Source organism: Balearica regulorum, chromosome 22, assembly GCF_011004875.1.
Source record: "Balearica regulorum gibbericeps isolate bBalReg1 chromosome 22, bBalReg1.pri, whole genome shotgun sequence".
Lineage (NCBI taxonomy): Eukaryota > Metazoa > Chordata > Aves > Gruiformes > Gruidae > Balearica > Balearica regulorum.
In genome coordinates this window covers 4,689,399-4,713,482 of record NC_046205.1, presented here as the reverse complement: position 1 = coordinate 4,713,482, position 24,084 = coordinate 4,689,399, and the positions used below count along the sequence as shown (strand labels likewise).

General features: G+C 45.6%; 1 protein-coding gene across 6 annotated transcripts in view; it reads right to left on the bottom strand.

The window, feature by feature from the left end:
* Positions 1 to 23,657, bottom strand: part of PHACTR4 (phosphatase and actin regulator 4) — a 67,619-nt gene extending 43,962 nt beyond the window's left edge. For 2 of the 6 annotated variants that reach the window (XM_075774082.1, XM_075774086.1), the window contains exon 1: positions 23,592 to 23,652. The gene's annotated coding sequence lies outside the window, so the exon portion shown is untranslated. Of the gene's footprint in view, positions 1 to 7,714; positions 7,743 to 10,158; positions 10,310 to 23,591 lie in introns of those variants that run through there. The other 4 variants (XM_075774080.1, XM_075774085.1, XM_075774083.1 and 1 more) reach the window with 4 other exon arrangements.
* Between the last annotated feature and the right edge of the window lie 427 nt (positions 23,658 to 24,084).

Genomic DNA, 24,084 nt, shown 5'->3' with positions numbered 1-24,084 from the left:
AAGAGAAGGGTTAGCTGTGCAGACTTCTGGGCAGCAAGTCAGTCGCCCAAGAACATCAGGTGGTCTTCATTTCAGAGGCAGGTTACTTGGGAAACACCCTCAGAATCCCTCCAACTTTATCCATTAACACTGCTAAAATACAGCTAACATGCATTTTGGATGCATGATTCGGTACATCCACGTGATATGTGCATAAAGGACACCATTTGCAAAAACTACAACAAATGCTTCCCACTGAAGGCAGAAGAGCCATAATGATTATTAGAAATATCATTATCAAGTCAGCATTCTCCACGCAACCTCCAGTTAGTAGCAACTCTACCGTACAGAGCATTTGCAGGTAAGGTCTCCCTGCCTGCCCTTCTGGGAAGGGAAAGCAGAAGACAAACAAAAGCAGACACCTCAAAACCTACTTGAACCTCAGCATAGATGACAGCAACCCTCCTACTCCCCCGGAGCCACCAGGGAGTTCAGTTTAATTTGCCTTTCAAGGGCATTCCTGCACAGGCTGTGCTGAGCTTTGCATATTACAAGGGGCACATTTGTGCCTGGAATACTAATCCTGGCAGCCCGTCGCTGCTGGACACTCACTGTACGCACCAAGGACATCTGTCATCGCTTGACAGCACGGCTGGAAGCACCTCAGCCTGTATGGGAAAGGATCTTTCTGAGCAAAACGCTAAAGCCACAGTCCTCTGGTTATTAATAGAACAAGCATAAAAGGCACATCGGAGAAGAAAAAAAAACGATGCCAGGTTAGAGCAAGAGGGAGCAACGTCAGGACTCCCAGCATTTCCATGAGGCTGCCAAAGCAGGAGCGCACGTCCCTGCATGCGCTAAGAAACAGGCACTTTCTCACTGAAGCAATGGATTAAGCAGTGCAGATCCTGCTGCCAGCGTTAACTAGGACCAGCTAATTGGGAAGCTGTAGTCTGCAACGGACAGTTTGAGACAACCTGCCCTGCAGAACAGAAAATTACTTTTATCCCTTACTGTCAGATGTGTCCCAGGCATGCAAGCCTGAGAAAACTTGGATTTTGCATTTCCTTTAGCATGACACATGGTACAGTTCCTCTGAATATTCATGTCCCCAAAGCGCTCAGACATTCCCTGGGCCTGACAGCTGTGTGAAATTCCTGGTACCGGCACAGCACAGCTCCTTTCACCGCCCTGGGATCCACCACTCCGCAGCCCCGCTGCCTGCCCCTCGCTGCTGCTCAGCATTGCAGCGAGCAGAAGCACTGTCTTTGTCTGGCTTGTTAGTTCAAACACTTCGCCCTTTTTTTTTTTTTTTCCCCCAGCTCTTTGTACCAATCTAAGAATATATTCTTGTTCCATTGACCTGTCTCTGAACTCGCAGCAGCAAGGTGATGGCTTTTTTCCAGCTAGGCGGCTAATCCACACACAATAGAAAATGACTGCTCCGCAGCCATGCTGTAGTATTTTCTACACTGTTTTCTACCCCGTTTTTTCAGTCTTAATGCATTCTCTGCTGAAGCAGGGAATTTCATCGGTCCCAGCTCTGCCCATGTGCTCAGCTCCGTGGCATCCTCCCGAGGGTGCGGTCCCACAGCAACATAAACCGAGCAAAGTCCAGACTCCGGATCTCCTCCCGTGCCTTCCCACCCCTTCCTTGCACCAGCACCTATCCACCCACCCAGGGAGCAGCCAGAAAGCTGACCCAGACACAAACTAAGCACTTTGAGAGGAGCATGCAGTGGGTCGGGAAGGACAGGCCCTTGACAGCCCCAGCTCCAAACACTAAGTCACCACGAAACTACACACTAAGGTGCCACTTTTTTTCCAGCCTCGGGCAATCCACATAGTTCAGCTAGAGCTTTACTGATTACCAGCTTACCCACTTTCTCATGGTCTGATTTACAGCAACCCTTACCCAGACCTCTTGAAAATTATGCTTTCAGCTTCCTCCACAGTGAAGCTCATTAGCTGTACCTCTCTGTCCTCACAGACACTTCTGATCTAGGATTGCTCATCTCCGGTAACACTAAACAGCTTCTTTCAAAAGACTAAGAGATGTTTCCAAAAGTCCAACTAAAAACCAAGCCAATGTTGGTTGTTTTTCCCAGCTAAACTAGAAAACTGACAACTCTTCCAAACAGAAGTGGCACATTACTTCTCCGCAGCGCCTGCTAACAGGCTTGCCTTAGGCGTGGAAAGCCAGTTTCCATGCTGGCTCAGCTCTAAATCACCATTCCAGAGAGGGACGTGACAGCAGCTGGGCAGCTACTACAGGGCTCTTACTGTAATGAGACACAAAACCGGAGGCTGTCTTGGAAAAAAAAGCATGTGGGGGAGAGAAAGGATGTTCTTATGTCTTCAACTATACCCATCGGTTGGAGGGAGAGGAAAAGGGAAGTGTTAACAAACACCCAACAGCCTGGGGAACAAGGTCCTGCATTAATACAGACCATTACCGAGCGCTCAAGTGACATACCCATGACATGAAACCAAACTCCCTTGACGACCTCCTAAAAGATACTTTATTTTGACCCAATACATTGCTAGTAACAGTCAATAAACAAATATTATAATTCATTATACTAGTTCAGTGCTTTGCTTTACACCATTTTATAAAGGGTATCACTACAGCAGCACTCAGGAGCCCAAATTCAGAGCTGGTCCCCGCTGGACCGGATGGCAGATGAGCCGAGTGAGGGACTGCTCCTGCCTGCAAGAGCTCCCAATTTGAACAAGAAGAAGCGGACAAGAAGAGTAAGGCTAGCTGGGGGACGAGGCCAGGCAGCCTGCTCTTCTTCACACAGGTTATCCCAAGGGGGTTCCGAGTTTTCATCCCCAGCTTGCCAAGCTTTACTCGGATGGTTGAACCAAGCCATCAGAAAGACTCTTTTCACCGCATCAAACCCAGCTGCAGATGTTTCTGAAAGGCTGGACTCACAGCAAAAAATTCCCAACTGCACTACCAGATCTGATTGTCCATCCCTTTTTTATAAATGCAATTAAAAAAAAAATCAACATTTTATTCTCTCAGCAATCAATTACTCATTCCAGGAAAACAGATGAGCAGATTTTTGCAAAGCTGAGATAACTCCACCTAATGCTATGGGTGTGCTGTCCATGAAGCCCCATGAAGTCCCCAGGGAAGGGCTAAAGTAACTCAATTTATCTGCCAGCCGTAAGATTAAGAGCATGGTAAACAATATTAAAATTCTGTTCTACAAAGCTGAATAACTCAACAGCACAGAACAGTTCTCCCAAGGGGCAGCTTATAGCATGGGTGCACAGACAAGAGTTTAAACATCACAAGGGAAATTGTGAAAATAACCTAAACAGATCGAGGATGACAAATGCACAACTATAAATTACAAGACAAGGTGTGAAGGCAGAGTTAACCTCTTCTTGGATCAAGCAGTACAGAAGGGAAGAGAGAGAGATGCCCAAGCCCTTCTTCAGGTCAGCAGAAGCCAAAAAGCTTGTCTGTTTTTCTGACTTCATCTAATAAAATCAACCCCACCTAAAAATCTTGGTTTGCTCATGTCCTGCAGTTATATGGTTTGAATATTTACTACAAAGAGGTATGCCGCTTTCAAAATCCTCCAAGCAGCCCCTGCTGACCCAGTTTGTTCTGTGCTAATCACGCACAGAGCAATAGAGAGGTCAACTCCTGTGCATCCCTGGAGGTAAATCAGAATATTCCCCCCTCAATAAAATGACACAGATTAAACCAAGTTGTTCTCACAGCCTAATCTGGCAGTACGTCAATGAACGGGGTGCACCAATAATTAATGGCCCTGCAGTTTCTCTCACTTCATAAGGATCCCAAAGCTTGAGACTGGAACGCGGCTTGCATTTCTGCGCTTCGAGCAGGAGCACAGCAGCTGCTTAGCACAAGGAAAGGGTTTTGTGGAAGAAGTGGGAAAATCAGAAAATAGTATAACAACTATAAATGTAGTTTAAATAGAATACTAGAATAACTACGTTTGAGAAATCTAAATACAGGAGGATATTACAGCAAATGAAACTGATGGCTTTTCGTCACAGATTTAACATTTGATAACTGGCTCCCCATACAAATGGCAAATATTTTTCAGCAGCGTGGTAGCTGCCTGTGGGTGGCACAGTAATATAACATTACCAGAGAGGAACTGGAAAGGGAAAGGAGCTGCATCCTCCGTGGCTGCGAGGTGTGGTAAACGGGTGGGTTTTTTCATCACTCATGCAAAGTAAGCCTTAAAAATACTCATCGACACGCTGTGCAGAACACTGAAGCGGGACTCCAGACCCACCTTCAATTGCAGCTCTGCTACTGACCAGCACATTGCACTCTGGAAAAGGCCCTTTGTCTATCCGTGCCTCAGTTTCTCCCTCTTCAAGAGGGGATTAACTTCTTTTGTAAAGCAATTCAAAACCAAATGAAAACTTGCAATACTCTATTTTCTAGAAACTGCCTTATATAGGACTCCTCCATTAGCACCTGGACATCTTACTCAGCTAACAAGCCAAACACAGCAAATATTTTTCATAGTTCTACTTGAAACAGATCATACAAAGTCTCAAAAAGCCACTACAGCCTCTCCCAGGTGTCTCAGTTCACTGGATGAGCTCTATTTACCAAACCTTAAACAAAAAAGCCAGCAGCCTATAGGAAAGCACGGCACAGAGATGAACATGACTTCTAAGCCAGCTCCCAGTGACAAATGCTATTTCTATTTAGCTATCAGTACAGTAAACACTTTAATTCACCTCCAGACCTTTTGGCAGCTGATCAACCACTCTGGAGGTGTGGATGCACGCAGAGGGAAAAACCCTGCAGTATGAATATAGCCAACCAGCTTCCCTACTTGCTGCCCTTGAAGCAGCTGAAGAGCTTGCCTCAACCAAAATTATCTTCCTGATAAAAGCAGAGGGTAAAATTAAAGCAGAATGGCTAATGACAGATGCTTTTGTTCTTATTATCGTGGAAGCTGACACAGGAGTGAGAGCATCCAAAGGGAGGTACCAAGGTATGATCAATCTCCCAAAAACTGGAAGCCCTAAGTCACCACGAACAAGAGATAATTTACCCTCTGGATTCCTGACTGACAGCTAGACTGTAAAACTTTAGATTTACCTCTACTGTTGAGTACAGCTGGACACTTTACCCTAGAAAGCTTGACAAATGTACTCATTACCTGCAGGTTACCACATGTCTGTGTGCAGCTGGTATTTAGTGCCCCATCCTCTCCAATTTCATCAGCTGTCTGCCCAACATTTAGCAATGCAGGTTTCAGCTTGGAAAAGTTTTATGAAAGACAAGATTTTAAGCTTGGCTCAGCAAGAAGGCTCAACACCTTACATTTGAACCACAACGCTCAAAACTCACCACCACCACAGCTGCAAAACAGTTCTACTACAGAAATCTTTTCCATAGAGGAAGATGTACATTTAATTGTAACACAGAAGGAACAAAATAGCCCTTTTGTGGAGATCAGAGGTGAGAACTAAAAGCAACACAGGGCTGAGAAGTTAAAAAAGCCAGAAGACTAAGCTTGATATAATTAAATCCAGGATATTAAAGATATTCTAGACATCCACAAGACCAAAACATACTACTTAATCTATCAACACATACAAACCCTCAAAATGTGTTAATAAATTCTTATACCAAAGAATGCAATTCACACATTTTGCTATTACCCAGGAAATCTGGGCACACCAAAAGGAGAGAAGGAACAGAACTGATGTATTTGTAGAGTAGTTTCCACAGAGGATCCCAGTTATCTGAGTACCCAACTCATTTTAGCACAGTGGGACTTAAGATGATGAACCAGCTCCACCAACACCTGCTTCAGCATACTGCAAGCAAAAAACAATGAATATTTGAAATGCAGCTCATTTGCCCAAGATCTAAGCTGTACTTTCTATTTCTCCCTCTGTCCAAAAAGCACAAGATGACAAACTGAATTCTTGACTATGAGTCCCATATTAGGAATAACATTATTGCTGCTCGAGCCACCATAGCACCAGAGCATCCCTAGCTAGCTACAAAAATACCAGCCGAGCCTCTGCGAACCTAGACCACAGCCCAATCTCTGCGCCAGAGCAAGGTCTCTATAAATTAATTAGTGCAGTAACAGGAAGCACACAGGAGATCTGGAAATACCTAGGAAATTCACCTTTCAGAGAGGGTTATACTAGCGTAAAGGAAAAGCATTCAGGAGTGTGGTCTCTATTCCTCAGACCTGTGAATATTAAGAACAGAAAGTCCCGAGATGCCTTTTTTTTTCCCTAAAACACCACACAATGTATTAAACATTGAGTATCTAAGATTCAAACCCAAAAGTCAGCCTGGCTGCCTTAAACCACCCTAAATGCAGGCCACCAATAAAAGGATTTATTTTCACCCAGATCTTTTCCAGCTTGTTACATTGCCACAAAAACACTAGCCCCAGCTTTTTTTTTAAGGGAGAAAACATGGTAGACACAGGGCTGTAGAAAGTTTCTCTTCCAAAAGCAACTAAATGTCAGCTTGCAGTTCCTGTGAAATCCCAGCCCCAGCAGCACCACACTTGTTTCAACTCTGGAACTGGCGTCTTTCCATCGTGTCTTTCTGCACAACCGATTTCAGTACAATAGGGCTCGTCAGAAATTAAAATTCCCTTGTGATCAGTACATACCTGCTCGTACAACGGTTTGTTCTTGTACCGCATCTCGTGGGGAATTTCAATTTACTTGAAAAACCACTAACCAACTCTATCCGTACAGAACCATGGACACAATTAGAAATGAGAGGATTATTGACTCCAGGGTGAAGAAACTGCAGCAGCCCGAGAGCGTGGAGCAGTTTGTGCGAAGCTACAATCCAATACCGCAAAGCAAAGCAAGCGGACTCATGACAGCAACTCCACGACAGAAATAAATGCACCTGCGGACTTGCACTCAACTCTGCATAGGAAGTTACATCTTTCACCCCCCAATTTTAACAATTATGTTCCACTCTTTTTGAATTTGTACAGAGACTGCTGAAGAAGCTCACACCTCCGCCACAAAAGACTGATCGAAGATAATCACCACATTCATTAAGTCTCAGCACTGATTAAGTGAAAAGGCTTTACTGTTTCCAAGGAAGCCTACAGCTTTTGAAGTAGCAAGAGCTGCTTTTACAACCCAACAGGAATTCCCAAGAAAAACTGCTTCTAATGAACAAAATCCATTTTAACCCGACAAATGCTACTGAAAACATGAACTCAGTCTTCTACTTATAGCTGTCTGCCATGGAGCATAAGAATGAGCTTGTTTGGATGTATCAGCAACAAAAACCTCCATCCTCAACCTACCATTAAGGCGTACAGTTGAGGACTGTGGGTTGTACATATCATCTGGGCTATATATAATCTGTGTCTGCATCGCGCTATAACGCGCACCCAAAAGGCACGTAATAATAGGGTTACTTATTTACCTCTGGCTTCTGGGGTAAAATACAAACCACCTTTATTTCAGTTTTGTGGTTTCCATTTTCGTCAAACTTTCAATGAAAACAAAGTAGCCAAGTACGCATTGCAATGCTGTGGTAATGCCCCCGTAATTATGACTCGACAGACGATTTCATTTGCAACCACCATTTCCTCACCGAAATGAGGCCACTCTTCACCTCAGCCACTGCAAAGTCAGTTTGCAATGTGTTTCTTTTTGCCCCTAAGAAGCGACAGGAACGAGCTTAGCCAAACTAAGCACTAAAATGAATTTCTCAGCTCACCTGAACTCTGAAAAAGCCAGCAGCACTTGAGGCAGTAGCTGAATTTGCAGTCCTGCCATATGGGTCATTCCCAAAGCACCTCGCGGGTTTGTTCCCGGCTGCATGCCCCAACTGCTTCCTGGGATAAACAGACCACAGGGTACACGCAATCTGATTAAACCCCACATTTTCACGGCTGCGAGTACATAAAACAGGCACCTCTAATCAAATTCCATGCTGAAAGGCAACGCAATGTTCTCACTTGAAGAAAGGTGAGATAGACACCTACACAGCACAGGTTTCCTGTATCAAAGTATAGAGTCAATACTCATTAACTAGACACAGCTCAGCTATTGAATATTAAATCTCTTTGGAATCGTGTCACTACAGGAGCCTTAAATTTCATCTTTTGATTCAGATTTTGCCAAGCAGTAAGTAGTTTGTAAGTAGTAGTAAGTAGTTCAGGTAGTTTGTAATTCAGTTGTAGCCTTATTTTTCCCTTCACTCTCACTACAATAATTTCTAATTACTTCTGATTAAGATATCGAATTTCCTTAAAGAAACCCTCCCCAGGCAATTTATTTTTCTTGTGTTCCACAGCTCCAGCTTTAATAAAAAGGTGCCCCAGCCATAACTAGGAAAACAGAGAAATTAATTCCCGCTACTGATCCAGCAAACATAAGTACAGGCAGCGAGGCATCCCACCGTGAAAATAAGCCCATAAAGTTTCTGAGCGAGAACATTTCCTTTAAAAAAAAATAATTTGTAGTTCTCATTGCTGTGCAAAGTTTATGACGCAGCAACACTGTTTGCATGAGGATCATACTTACTACAGCAATCTGACCTAACATGCCCCAAGCTGAGTCTAATCTCAGGGGAAAGTTGTGCCTTCCCCAACGCTCTTCCAAATGCTTCCGAGTAGGGATCAATACCATTGCTAATTCACACGTGGTCATTCATCTTTCAGAACTGTTAGAGGTTTTGACACTGATACACTTCCCCAGACCTCAGGGAGGATAATCTTAAAGGCAGTGGTGATCTCCTGAAACTCCACCATGAACGGGAATGTTTCTTTCAGCCTGCTCCCATTCTCTCCTCACCACCCTACTCTCAATTTAGAGATGATAATTTCCAGCCAACGCATTGAGCCGCATTAAGAGCTCAGCAAACTATCACTGCTTCTCCTCTGCCACAAAAGAACCTTCCACCATAACAATGGCTAGAAAAAACACCCAAGAGAACAAGCAAATCTCACATCATGCCCTGCAGGCAGGCAGTCCATGGAAACCGCTCTTCTACCAACCATGCAAAAATTAAACAAGAGGAATCCATTTCAACAGCAACCCAGCAGAGCAGCGATCAGACAGGATGTGGAAGGGCAAAGCATCAAGTGTCTCAAATGTATTTCCAAGGCACAGAAGCTGCTAGCTGAGGAAATGCCTTCAGATGGGGTGTATTAACCGTACGCTCACCGGAGCTGGCTCTCTGGTCTTGTATACCTGGGACGATGAGCTCCAGGTTCACAAGCAGCGGATCCCCCAACATGAGACGTGCCTAGGAGAGAAGCGCTCGGGGTAGGTCCGCAGCTCACAGCCCTGCCTCAGGAACCAGCACACCTGGGTGCTTTGTCAGATTTACTTGACTCTGGGTCACCTTGAGTAAATCCATCTAAGAGCTAAGCGATAAATACGTACACCTCGCAAGGTGGTTAGAAGTCCAGTATCAGAAGGAGCCTGTGAGGAGCTTCAGAAGAGAATTAAAATCCAGTAAGGAAAAAAAATCCTTACAAAATGAGCAGCTTGAACAGTAAGCTATGCCTATCTGGTGACATCTCTTGTACGCCACGTTCAGCCTTTCTGTTCTGTTCAACTCCTATGTCCTTGGACATCCGAGCAGGTTTGTTAGCACACTCCCTGACCCCCCCACACTCCCAAGCACAGCTATCAACCAGCCAGAAACTGCTGGTTTGCTCAGCAAACAAGAGTTTTTGATAGGTGGCCAGCATGAGGAATGGTTACAAAAGTACCCCCCATTCCCTCCACCTCCACTAGCACTCCCAGCAAATTTTAAACAAGGTTTCTGGGAACGGATTCAACTATATCAGAGTATGAAAAAAGATGAAAAGGAATGAAACTGAAGGAGAGTGTGATCACTTAAAAAATGGAATATGGAACAGGCATATTAAGAAAAATTGTTAATGCTAGCAGGACCTAAATCTGTACTGAGCCATATAAACTAGACACAAACAAAAAGCACTTTGCTACACTCTTAAGACTTCACAGGTAGCTCTGAGTAAGCCCTAAGAGTTCGATACCTGCACACATTATCAGGCAGCTACGAGTAGACACTGACAGCATTTCTGGAAATGTAAAAATACACTGAAATCATGTTAGGATTGTATCCTTACCTACAGCTGGAAAAAACTCATTTTAAATGAAATCTAACATCAGCCACGTGAAACACACCTTAGTTCAGTTCTTACAGAAGGTAGCAGGTGGTGAAATATTCCATTTTAAGGAGAAGAAAGATTTTTTCAGCACCGTCCATGCTTCCAAAGAGATGCGGTTAGCTACAGAGAGACTGCACGACACATTCAATGCTTAACCCTGTTAGATGTGTCCACAGAAAGCCACGCAGTCAAACGCCCTCTCCATCCCTACTGCAGCACAACATGCCCTTCTAAGGAACAAAACCCACCGCTTTCTGCCACCGCCATCTCCTGCATGTACACTGCGACTCGGCACACGCAAGGGCACGCGTTCCACAGCCGTGCTGCATACCTCTGCCACACGAGATAAGGAGCTCGGTCCCTGCATGTAGGGATTGCATCGCTGCATGTAAACGCCCAGCACTTCATCATTTCTCACTTCCAAATGTCAAGCCAAGCTGTTCTAAAAGGAGACCTCGGAATAAGATGGCCAAAGGAAGGGTTTGCACAGATTATGCTGACCTATGGTGACAGGTTTATTACAGGGAAACTCAGTTCTGCAATAAAAAGGGCATTGAGGAATAGCTATTTTGATGTAAAAAGTAACTGAAGCTTCATCTAATCTAACCTAGCTTCACTCTGTAAATTAATGACACTTACAGCAATCTTCAGAATTGATAGGTATCCTTTCCCCTCTGACATAAGTCAAAGTTGGACAGACGATGTAATTCATTTGAAGGCCACAGAGGATATTTGTCAGCCAGCTTTAGGCTTTGCCTATAAATGGAGATTTCCTAAATGACTTCATCTGAGGAACACTTCAATTCACAAAGATGTGTCCACAAAAAAACAGTGTTTGATACACAAAAGCTGCATAACAGCAACAAACAGCTACCCCAGAATACAGGGAGCGGTAAAATGCCCACACCTAAATCGAACACAAACCTCCAGCAGCTTTCACCAGGACTTGAGCTATCAGTTTTGCACTCTCACATCCCAACAGCGAGCATGTGAGAAAGCTGCAGGAGCTCTGCTGACTACCAGTCACCTGCTTCACTAAGTTTATTTGCTGGAGCCCGTAACTGCACCTCTGTGCAGCCTCTCCTGTCCCTCCAGATGGGTCAGGGACCTCCAGGGAAAGGCAGCCTGTGGAACGGAGCTATAACTGCTCTGCAGTGGGGACTAGCTCAGACCACTCAGCCATAACACTTTCCTACCTCCACTCGTTGCAGCAGCCAAAGGGAATGAAGTGAGTGATTTCTTCAGCTGCCCTCCCCATCACTAAGACTTCCCTTCAGTCAGGTCTGGGTATTAACTATCTTGCTGCAGAGTCAAGCTTTGAGTAGCACAAACTAATGAGGTCTCTATGTCCCATACCTGTATTTGCAGCAAAGAGAGCGTACCACAAAAAAGTATCTTGCAAAAATGTCACGTAGTAGTGCATTTGGGATAAAATAAGCTTTTTTCCCCCCCCAGGAGAAAGCATTCATCTGTGTAAGCCAAAGGAAATAACAGGCTTTCCACAAAAATTAACAGGCCTGGACAAAATCCCCCCATTAACAAACTATCCTGATGCTGTAGAGTTCAGCACAGCTCTTCCACACCTGCAGCGTCATTGCTTTTTCGGGTTAGTTTGAACTGAAAACAAAACCAGAGAAAACAACTAAACCTGAAAGCTTCCTCGAGGGAGCAATTCAGCAAGAAGCACCAGGTGAGGGCACGAGGCACCAAACACAGACCAGAGCAACTGCGCTTGAACACCAAAACAGCTCCATGCAGATGGCAACAAAAACCACAGGCACTTGGCAGCACATAGAGCAGCTCTGCCCAAGGCATCAGGAATGACCCCAGTCAAAACCAGCCTGATGCAGAAACAGCTGGTTCTAATTCAATTCAGTTCCTCAATTTGTTTGTCACACGGCCCACAAACAGTTGTTTGAGTATCAGGGAAGGGAGTGAACACACAGGATCTCTTCTTCAGCAGCTATAGCAGTTTTAGGTGTTTACACAGCTGCAACCCAAAAAAGGGGGCTCACACTGGACAGCGCAGTCTGCTGTCACAAAGGATAAAATTGGGTTAGAAGGCATCAAGTCAGGCTTCCCAGCACCACAAACTGGCTTGAAAGATCTGACATGAATCATAAGATCCTGCCCACCCCTCTATTCCTTCTTCCACAGCAAACACCAAAGAAAAGGTGCCATCCTTATCTTTCCATGCTGTTTGAGCCAGTTAGGTCACCAAGGCAGGAGTATCTATGCTAGATACTCAGAGTGTCTAATACTACGACAAGAGAGAGAGGAGTGTTTACTCATATTTGTAAGATTGAGATCGCTGCTACAAAACTATTATTGAACTCCTCTGATACACTTAGGAGCAAAAACCTGAAACACCAACAGATCCCAAAGCACCAGGATTTGCCAGCCCCAGGTTTTGAAATGAGCAGGACCTTGTTGTTCATAACCCAAGGCCAGGCATGACCCAGGAATTCCAGTTCAACCAGTTCCACCCTTTCTACCCCCCATTCCTCCCATTTTCTTGGAACAACAGACAGCAACAAAACCCTACCCCAATCTGCACCAGAATAAACAATTCATTGTAAACCCATGCACTGGAAAGCCACCTGCTCCCCAGCACAATTAAAGGCATTTCCAAATTCCAGCTCTCCTTCAGCCAGCACAGACAGATGGACACAAGAGGCACGCACAGCACAGAAAGCCCGCTCCACTTCCAGCAAAGCCTTTGTACTGCAGCAGGCCAGAGACACAAAGCCTAATGGCAGAGTCTGCCTCCACAAGAAATGTTTTGTTAAGGGATCACAACATAAATCAGCAATCCTCCGGCCACAAGAACAGCTCAAACTCACATGGAGGCCAATTAAACGTGCAATCTGCTAAAACACACATACAACCTCTCTGACTTCTGGGGACTCTGTCTCTCAACTGGCAGATCGGGTCCTGCAATGTAGCTGATTTATTACCTGCCCCAGATGTCCCCAGATAGTAACTGTGACTAAATTTAAAATGCAATGGCTCAGTCATCACCACAGACAACCAGAGATTTTTCACTTTCTTGCACACTCTCCTTCCATTCAATACCATGTAACAGGAAGGAAATAACCCCTTTGCAAAGGAAGTGAGAGCCCTGAGAGCAGGCAATAAAATACTGAAATGGGAGCCGATCTGCCTTGCTCGCTCCTGCAGGACCTGCCTCCAACATCATAATCCCTCAAGTCTGCAGGTATTTAGGCTAGACCTGGATTCGCAGCAGGAACAGGGCTGCACTAGGCAAATGGAGCGCCTGGCCACCAGAGACTGCCAATTATTCAGACACTTGCTGCTGCCTTTGCCAAGACAGAAAATCAGTGCAAGAGGCTGTTCCCGTAGTGCTCTGCAACACACACCAAGTACAGCAAGCACCAGAGACCGAAATCTCCTTCCTTTCTCCCCTACTTGAGGTCTCTATGTGCTGTTTAGCAAGTCTGACCATCTGCTGTACACTTCCACTTGAAACACTGGCTATTAACAGGACTAGATTCCCAGGGCGGTTAATCATTGCCCCAGCAGATCAGAACCAGACCTGCCGTGCTGTAGCTCCCAGACCCTCGAGAAGCTGCCACCCACGCACAGCCAGAGCCTTTGTGCACCCACACAGTGCTGCCCTCAGTGCCACCCTCCCTCTGCACCCTGAGCACAAGCAGAAGAATTTGTGAGCACAGTGGCTTACGTGGCCTAAGCACCTATTCTTCCAGCCCCCTCAAGCATAGAAAGCTCTATCCACAGGACACATCCCATCAGCACCGCTCAGGAACCGTTTGTTAACTTTTGGCTTTCAACTCAGATTTCTTTGGAGACAAATGCTAATAGCCTTTATAAAAAAGGTTCACCAATCCAAAACCAAAGACTCATCACTCTTATGAATCACACATTATTCTCCTGCCCGTCAAAACAGAAATGTCTCACCTTGCAAAACAATTGCTGTGCTTGCTCAGGCTCACAAAAAAAAAAAGTATCTCATCTGTTAAAAAGCCAAGTGCACTGAATGAAACTATTTGACAAGCACTCCGCTAAAAGACAGCAAACATTTCACCCCACAATGGCTACTTCAAACATAGTCAAACAGCAATTGCAATGCAGCTCAGCTCGGTTAGTATCAGTCATCAGAAACACAGCTTTATAGCAAGTATTTCTTTTTGAAGACAGAGCCCATGGGGACATCGAATTTATGACTCAAGCCTGTAGCTGTGAGAAAGGTCCACGAATACACGTTTAGAAGATCTCATGCCCCAACTACCACAATCAGAAAGCAAGGACCAAACTGTTTCTGCCTCCAACACTGTAACAGAGAAGGCAAATAAACCAGGACCTCCACTTTACCTGCAAAGTCTCTGTGTAACCAGCAAACGTTCTCTGATCTGAGACTGCAAGGGGCAGGCATGGAAGGGACACCTACAGTAACACAGGAGCTAGTCACCAAGGAGGGCAAGACACCAACATCACTGATGGAGCTGAGCAGCATGCTGACATGCATCACCCCAGCTCCTCCTGCACCACATTCCCAACTGCTTTACTGGCTGTTCTCGAACAACAGTTTAACCTCAAACATGATTCATCTTGGGCAAATGGGCAAAAATCAGTCTGCTGCTGGTAAACCCAGCATACAGTAAGTTAAGCGCAATGATTTTTAACCAGCATCTCCCTGACAGACTTTTGGCAATGGACACCTCCTTCTGTTTAATGCAGATACAAATCCACTCCCAACAGACTCCTATTTCAACTGCCCTCGTTGTCACAAGCGAGTCACGTGCCCTATCAGTACCGGAATTTTGGATGAGAAAGCTTGATTCGTTCAAAGGGGGTGCAAGGATGAACACAGCGGACGATCAGTGCAGGCAAACGACAGCACGAGCTGTCACACTTTCCCAAGAGCAACCACTAGCATCAACTTCAGACGAGGCTTTGTTGAAGCCCAACTCATTAGCAGCGTCGTCAGCCATCCCATAAGTGCTGCCCACTGAGGACTCATCCAGCTAATGCACTTCCCCAGGATGAATGCCGTGCTCCAAGTTCAGGAATGCAGCATAGTTTTATAGGACACGAGAGCAAGACGACATGAGGCTTTAAACGCACAAAGAAACACTATCCACCACATTATCCTGATTATGCAAATCAAAACCCTTGCTACTGGCATTAAGAATGAAGGCTCGAATAGCTTCCTGCAGCAAAGTCACCTTGGAAATACGTAAGAATTTGAGCTTTCAGGAAGGCAGGACTAAAGAGCAGTTGTAAAGAGTGTCCCAATAACTTATGAGCCAACAGATAATGTCAAACCCCAAGGGAACAATTTGTGGAGAGCGCAGGAGGACGCACCATCATCCGCCCGTATATGATCAGGTACTTCTACTATCTTAACTGATAGTCAGAAGGTAGTAAGCTAAACATCTCGGACTAACATAAGGAACACCGTTCTTTGCATTTACTTAGCAATGTAGCCACACAGTAAGGTGCAAACAAACCTAAAGAAATGTTCATGCCAGTTATTAAAAAAAGCTAGAGTTATTTCAGTACTCATTACATGCACCACAAATGCAGAATATCCTTCAACATTAGTCCCCTATAAAAATGACTCTGATCAGCTGAACACATTAATGAATCGGCCATAATATTGACAAAAAACCCGCAATGAACTGAAAGTGAACTCCACCCTCTCATTAAAGATTTCACTGCTATAGAAACTATGATTAAATATACAAGGCCATGAATCAGCTACATGAAACGAAGGTATGCCTCGGCAATCACGGAAGCACCCAGCATGAGCAGGCAGACTGACATTTTGGTCACCGAAGACATTTCCACCCCCCCAGCATCCTGCAGATGAGCAGCTTTAAGACACTTCACAGTTCCCATGAACATTTATTCTTTCTTACCTTTTGGGTTGTTTGGTTTAGGGTTTGGGGTTTTTTTTGGCAGTGCTTAGAGCTGCACACACTCGTTACGGGAAAAGAGCAAACAGTTTTCAAATCCATTTTGACACAACTGGATAAAGCACCTAAACCCAACCCCCAGATGCCTCTGGACCAGCTATGTCTCTCTCTGCAACATTTCCAATCAAGCCTGCAGAAAAGCTGGAGGAAGACAGCAGGGCTTACCAGCAGTTCCCCAGTCTAGGGTCTGAACAAAGTGGATTTAAAAGAGGTTTAATTTTCCCAGAGACTAATACTCTCAAATCAGAATAAATCCTCCAAAAGAAGAGATTATCCATAAATTTACTAGTTAGAGATGTTAATATATCCAGTGTTTATGCAAGGACTGCTGATCTCTCCATGCACAAGCATCACCTATACAATTTCATAACAGATTTCCGCTAGTTTCTCCCCCCCGCCTCCCTTTCCACACTAAAATGTGGCATAGCAGCTTTATAAATACCACTTTCCAAGAGCAACAGTAATTTACTGAAGAATCAAAGCAAACTTGTTCCTATTACACTAGGAAAGCTCTGAAAAAACCTTCCCCTGCAAAGGAACTTAACACAGAAAACAAGATCCACAGGTAGAAAAAGTCCAGTGCGAAACCTGGAAAAACATTCAAATAAAATAAAAACAAATAGCAGAGCTGAAACTTCAAATATGCATTCACAAGCTATAGGACATGGTGCAAATTAAGAAACAACCACTTGAACACTGCTGATTCAACCAGAGCACAGCAGCAATACTCATCTGCATTGCCGGACTTACCCAACACATACCTGCTACTCAAAAACTTCCTCCTGTTATTCATATTCTCTTTACTAAAGGCTCCATCTACACACCATACAACACGTAGTACGATGGGACCCAGACCAGTATAACCTGGCTGCTAATTACAGCCCTTAAGGCTGAGATGAATTAATACATCCCTCTAGCTATGAACACAAGTATGACTACGGCTTCGCTAAGCACACATAATCTTACAGGATAGGCAGGAGGATGCAACAGGTACAGGAAAAAGTGACTTGCCTGACATCAAACAGCACAGCAACAACACAGCTTGAAGTTAAATTAGGCCTCCTGTCCACCCAAGCACCCTTATTTTCCCTGTACTCAGTCTCGTTGATAGGTAGACAGAACCCAGTCATTAGAATACAGATTGAAGGCTTCGTTTTGAAGCTAAAAGCAGATGAGAAATAGCACTGATTAACGTAATCACTAGCGTCAAATTGATTTTAGAGACCCAAGGGCACAGCACTCCTTCATTCTACTTTCCAAGCCTGATGTGTTCACACAGGTTTCTGCGCGCTGGTGACGGAACTGCACGCGCTGCAACGCGTTCAAGACACCTCAGAAAGCCTGCTTAATGAATGAATCTTGAAAATTACCCCATTTCTTCCCACCAGATGCTTTCTGTGTAAGCCCCCCAACGTACCCCAGAGAAGCTGGATACTTTCTCACTGCTCCCAAATACCAGCCTCGCTGGGTAAGATACAGAAGCAGCCGGCCTGAACTCAGGTATCAGCAACAGCAACTGAGCAGCTCATGCATGAGCAAAGTTTTCCAGCCCAAGAACTTCCCTCCCTGCAAAACCTATTTATCTTCATATTCAGGGAAAAAAAAAAATAAAATCTAGTATTTGTAAGACAAGTGAAACAGAACAGCAGCAGCAAAAAACACTTCTTGTCATGTTAGGTGTCAGGTTGAATTAGCAGGTAGGAATTTTCCTCAAGTTTTCTCACTCTGCCAGTGCTGGCCCTCTATTAACTGTTTTCACTTTGTTCTGAACAGGTAACAGAAAAGCCAGATGGCCTAAAGCCATAGCTAATTTCAAAAAAATAGCACAAGCCAAGAGAGCCTGACAGCACTCATCTGACAATTCCACCCAAAAGTTGGTATTACTCTAAAAAGGCACAACTGAGACAAGAGAAATCATGTTTAAGCATGCCTGCAATCTCAGGCTTTTCTGTCAATAATTGTGGGACTGTATGTTAAAGATTGATTTGGAAGTACAAGATGAAAAATTCTGACTTTCCTCCTGCTGTGGATCAGGGCCAGAGGTGAGCAACAGGATACAGATCAAGTTAGGAGCAGGATATAAGCACTAATTTCACTCGCAGCACAAGGTGAATGAAGCTTCAGTGACCCTCCTCCAGGGAACACGCCACTCCTCACCCGCTACTAATCAAAAATATGTAAGTGAAAAAGACTTTGCTTCTAATTATTTGTCCTCTCTTTAAGCATCACACAAACACCCTTGAAAGGGGAACAAACCCGAATCGACTTACCAGCCCTTTTCCTACTTCTGCCATTTCCCATCTAGCAATAAATTACACAGGGTTTGCAACAGACAAACTTGACTTGAGATCCCCAACAATACAAGATTAAGCTTGCTAACACAAATCAGACAGCCTAACACTTATTTCAGTCATTATTATCCTTCTCCTTCTAGGTCCCAGCAGCACAAGGTCACTCCATCCAGGAGCAGAGATCAGTAACTGAAATTCTGCAGGTCCATCCAGATTTCTACTGTCAACATTGCAGCAGAGCAGCTTTAAAAAAATACATTCCCAGAGAACCCGAGGCAAAGACCAGCCCAAATCCTCTCGACCCTGCTTCTATCCCTGTGTAAACCTGCTGAAGTCTCTTCTGCACTAGAATATGAAGGCTTGCTGGTAATGGTATACCTGCAAACCCGCTTCCTGCAGATCTTGGCACTACACCAAACCTGCAAAAACTTTTAGACAGCCCTGGAGATCAGAGCAATCAATAACATACCACCACCAGGACTTTTATGCATCTGCAGGGGAGCTCTTGCCAAGGCAGAAATAATATTGATAGAAATCCCACTTCCAGCAGGCACTGCTAGAACAGCCGATTACCCCAGACCTATACCAGCAAAGTTAGTCGGTGACATAAAAATTACTGATTTAAGTGGGAGAGAAGAATTCGACAAGAGAACACAATCTTCAAAGGCATGTGAGTACAGCAAATGCCAAAGTCCCCTTAAAATTGGCTTAGACAGTTACATGCTTTGTTCAAAGCTCAAATTCTCTGAAGGCAACGACCTTTGGCTTTTCCCCTGTCCATAAGCACCTCTGGAAACCTCACCTCCACGAACACAGTCTCTGCAAACCCACCGAGACATGACTTGGTAGCCTAACCTCCTACCTGAAGGCCACATCTAGGCATAACCTCCTTTTTTTTTTTTCCCCCCCCCCAAGACACCCTAATAAATGCCTAAGACACGGCATTTATAACACCGAGAGCCCTGCGCATGCCCTGGTACTAAACACTGTGCAGACACCAAACAAGACAGCACCTCTCAGACTGAGATCCAAGTTTACAAATCAAAGCTTCTCAGTAGGACTCGGGCCAAATTTTTCTTGCTTGCCCCCTTAAAAATCTAACTGTAGAAAAGTAGGCATGTTCAGAGAGATTCACCCCTCCCGCAGACATTGCCGTAAGGCAATGAAGGAAGCCCGTAAGGTTTGAAATCAATGGTGGGGAATAATCTTGATGGATTTTTAGACAAGTAGGTCAATGACAACACAGCTCTAATGAAGGGGTTCACTTTTGTGGATTGGTTAACTAAAGGAAAACCTGGCTGCCAGTACCTCACTTGTCTGCAAAGAGGTTCACACTCTTAGCAGAAGCTTTCTGGAGCTCGCAAAGTGAAAAGACTCAAACCCTCTAGTTTAAGTGTCCTTAGAGTTTACCAAAGTTCAATGATCTTTACCAAATCTGTTTCAAAAGATGCGTAGCTGGAGTAGACTAGAAGCTTAGTGCCAGAGCTAGAGAAGTGCCAAACTTGCACAAACCGACCTCATCAGTATGCACCTTATTTTGCCCCATGACATTCAGCAGACATGGTTAATTAGTTCATGATAATTCATTGCCCATCACAACTTCTGAACTTAGCTGTGCAGCTGGTAGGTAAGCAATTCTTAACTGTGTTTTGTAATCAGCATGCCAAAAGCACAAACACAAAAGAATAAAGTTAACAATCTGTTTACCCATTCCCCCCCCCTCCAATTGGTGCTGCTAGCACATGACTGGGGGGGGGGGGGGGAAATAAATCTATTTTCAGGATTCAATGGAGAGAAATCATTTGGACTGCTCTCAATTTTCATATCTTTGCCACCGGTGCTTTGTGTTATTTCACACAATTCATTCAGTTCTGAGATGAAGTCTGTTCCTTTGACTAATAGCATTAAAAATCTCTCTCTGGAGATAATTAGTCCTCCCTCCCCCATCCCTTCCCCAGTCGAATGTGGAAAGAGCATACAGTCATCAGTACACAAAGAAATTCAAACAGTGTGACAACCAGGCTGTAGCTAGGGACGAAAGCTGCCTCTCACCTCCATATCTCAGCACAGCTGATAATAAAAAAAAAAAAACAAGTCAACACCACAAGCGATAGAACCAGCAATACGAGAAAGAGTATCTGTAGATTAATGGCTTCGTCATTAAGAAATCAGAAAAATAGCAATTCCACATTCGCAAGGAGCGTAAATACCAAGGCATAATTAGTCATCGCCAGAGGTTTTGCATGGTCACCTTCCAACCCTGCAAGATTGACTTGAGTCATTCAAAACCAGCAGATAAGAGGCAGAACCAGGAAATCTGCAGCCTTTTACCTACAATCCCAAGCCTGTCACCCAGCCATCAGCAAATCACACCAACCTCCACACCTCCATTTCTTGCGAGATACAGAAAATCCCCCGGGGCAGAGAAAAATTAAGGATGGTCACCATTTGGAAAGCACTGAGACCCTCAGTATATTCTGTGTATCTACACCCTGATTCCTCACCTGGAATCTCCCCTTGGATTTAGGGGCAGAGTTTGGAAGGAGTTAAAAACCCCCAACCAAAGCCAGCCAAAGGTATGACTGCTGGCTTGCGCATTCACTGCCTGACGCGTGACCCCACTCTGCAGAAAAAAACTGGAAATAGTTACCGCCGCAGCATTGACAAGTCAGCAAGAGCTACTAATTAAATGATAAAAATAGATCTCTGAAAGGGCTTATTTTTTTTCCCCCCTCTCTACACAAAGCCAAGGCCTAACGCTGCCGCAGTCGCACATCCATTAATTTTCCATGGGCTACAAACTCACCCGCAAGAAAAAAACAAAACGAAAGCTCTCTCACAGTCACAAAAAACCCACTTGGCACTTCTATGCAGAAAATCCCCAACTAAACAAAATTAGGGAACCGATTCTTAATGACATGGAGCATCTCTTCACTCCGCACACTCCATTCCAACCTTTAACGGAAGCAGGAACAAGATGACATCTTTGCCCTCAACAGCCATACCAGCTTCCTTGCACTCTCTGTAGCTCAAATTTCTGGTTTTGCCTGAAAAATTAACATGTTTTGAGGTGACTCAGGTGACCCCAAGGATATACACAGCTTGCTTCATGCATGACATCACTTAGATCAGTGACAAAAAAACCCTATTATCAGTATAAGTTCCACCACTGCGTGGGTTTTGCTTTAAGCCCCCCCTCTCCCTCTCAGACATAGGTTTTGTATAGCTTGTAACTGAATATTCATCACCAACTAATAGACCTGCAGGAACTGCAGCATCAGCGTTTTTTTAATACATATAATGCCCCAACACATGCCAAACACAATGAAATTTGATCAAAATAGAAGCCATTTGTTTAAATACAAGTGATTTGGCTCTCAAAACTGTCATCAAATTAAACTGGAAATCAAATTAACCAGTGATTGAATGAAGTAGAAGGCTGTATAATCACAGATTACTGATCCAGCGGCACGAAAACAAGGATGCAATCACATTCCCCTTGTTTGTGGCAGCCTCTCTGCACTGCCCCGTACTCCCAACAGGACTTAAGGATGCTTTGTGCCCCAGATACAGCTCAGCCAACCATTTCTTGGTATTCCAGAAAGGAAACGCACCTTACAAAAACACCCTTTGAGATGTTACCCAATAACAAAGCCAGCCCTGTGAAAGTACAAGCTGACATACTTGAAACCGCATTAATTTAGGACAGAGCAACACAGTTATTTCCAGCACTGTTGGAAAGAACAAGTTTAAACCTACTCTGAATGGGAAAAGGGGTTTGTTACCGTCACCATCCAAGGTATTAACTGTCTGCCAACTAGGTCGCCTCATAAGAGGCCTCATTTTGGCTTTATTTCCCTCTTTTTTTGCACTCTCATTTTTAAAGGAATTTAAACTACGTAAAGTGACAATTTTAGGTCTTGTCTACTCTTAAAAGTAACACGTTTAAAGAGCAACAGGCAGTTATACTAAAACCATAGCAAGCAGAGGAATTTAATTACGCTCCTGTGCGACCTCTACAACAGTAGCGCATCAAGCTAATTCAGCTGATCCTTTACCCCCCCAAGAATAGACCACAGAAAATTTCATCACTCCCCTTCCACCACAAGCAAACCTGATTCTGCCCAGGACTCGCCGACATTCCTATTTTTCAAAAGCAAGCTTCAAATTTAAAACTCACTCCTACACAATTCAGGGTTTCTTTACACATTAGAGGAGCGATCACAAGCATTCCCACTTTTCTTTCTAGGCTCGTGGAAGCAACATTTAAACATCCTTACGCTTGAGGAGAGGAACTTTTTACTTGATTTCAGCCTCCATTAAGCACCTTTTCACATCACTCTCTTTTTTTGTTTTCAGTGCCCCAGAGAGGAGCACCAAGCCCTCACCTACCTTCACCTGGACAAACACAACCCAATGCAAGAGGTAAATAATTCATCTGCACGCAAACAGAAAGAAAGAACAATTAAACGAGAAAGCACAGCAGGGACGTTTCAAATTTCAGCCAACATTAAGACAGAACAGATCAAACAAAGAAATACCAAAGGGGCTGCCTCAGAAAGAATTTAAAGAAAGGTGAAAGCGCTCCCACAGAAAGCAACAGGACAGCGATACAGTTAAAAAAAAAAAAAAAAAAAAGGTTTTACTTTTAGTCACAGCCCAAGCCCTTCAGAGGACAGCAGTGAATGGAAACTGAAGCTCTGGCCGGCGCGCTGCCTCTTGTTTTGTTTCAAAGCAGGTTTACAGCATCGGTTTGGACTGTGAGCCGGTTCCCGGACAAGTTTCCCCGCCGAGGAAGCCCCCGGCCGCGGGAGGCCCGGCCCGGCCCGGCCCGGCCCGGCCCGCCTGCAGAGCCAGCCCGGCGGGCAGAGCCCCAGCCTCTCCCCGGGGAGCTGCGGGGGTCCCCGCCGGGCCAGGCGGGCAGAGCACGGCCCGAAGTGACCCTGCTGCCCCGTCCCCCCTCCCGGTTCCTCTCAGCCACCCCCCGACGCTCACCCCACACCAGACGCCCGACACCCCCCCCCCAGGCCCCTCTCAGCCCTCACAGCCCCTCGCTCACACACCGCCCCCCACCCGGAGCGCTGCCACCGGGGAGAGTGGCCGGGCCGGGCCGGGGAGAGGGGCCGGGCTGAGCTGGGACGAACCAAACCGGACCCGGCCGCCCCCCGTCGCAGCTCCCCCGGGCCGCCCGCCCTCACCTGCCGCCCGCGGCCGCCGGCTCCCTCCGCCGCTCCCGGGCCGGCCCCGCCGGAAGCCTCGGGGGAAGGGGCGCAGAGCATGCCGGGAGTTGTAGTCCGCCCGCCGGGAGGCCACGCCTCCTCACAACAGGCCACGCCCCCGGCGATAGGACACGCCCCCTCGCTGCGGATCGGGGCGGTGGGAGGGACGTGAAGGGGGGTCGGGGGGTGGGGTGAGGCTTTGGGGTGACAGGGGTGGGGGGTGATGGGGTGGGGTGAGGCTTTGGGGTGACAGGGGTCGTGGGGGTTTGGGGTGGGGGGTGATGGGGTGGGGTGAGGCTTTGGGTTTGGGGGTGAGGGGATCTGTGGAGGTTTGGGGGGGTGCTGGGGTGCTGGGGGGGCATGGTCTGAGGCTTTGGGGTCAGGGGGTGATGGGGTGCTCTGGGGGGGCATGTAGGGACAGGAAGGATTTGGGGGTAAGGGGGATTAGGGGTCGGTTACCCGGTGCTGTGGG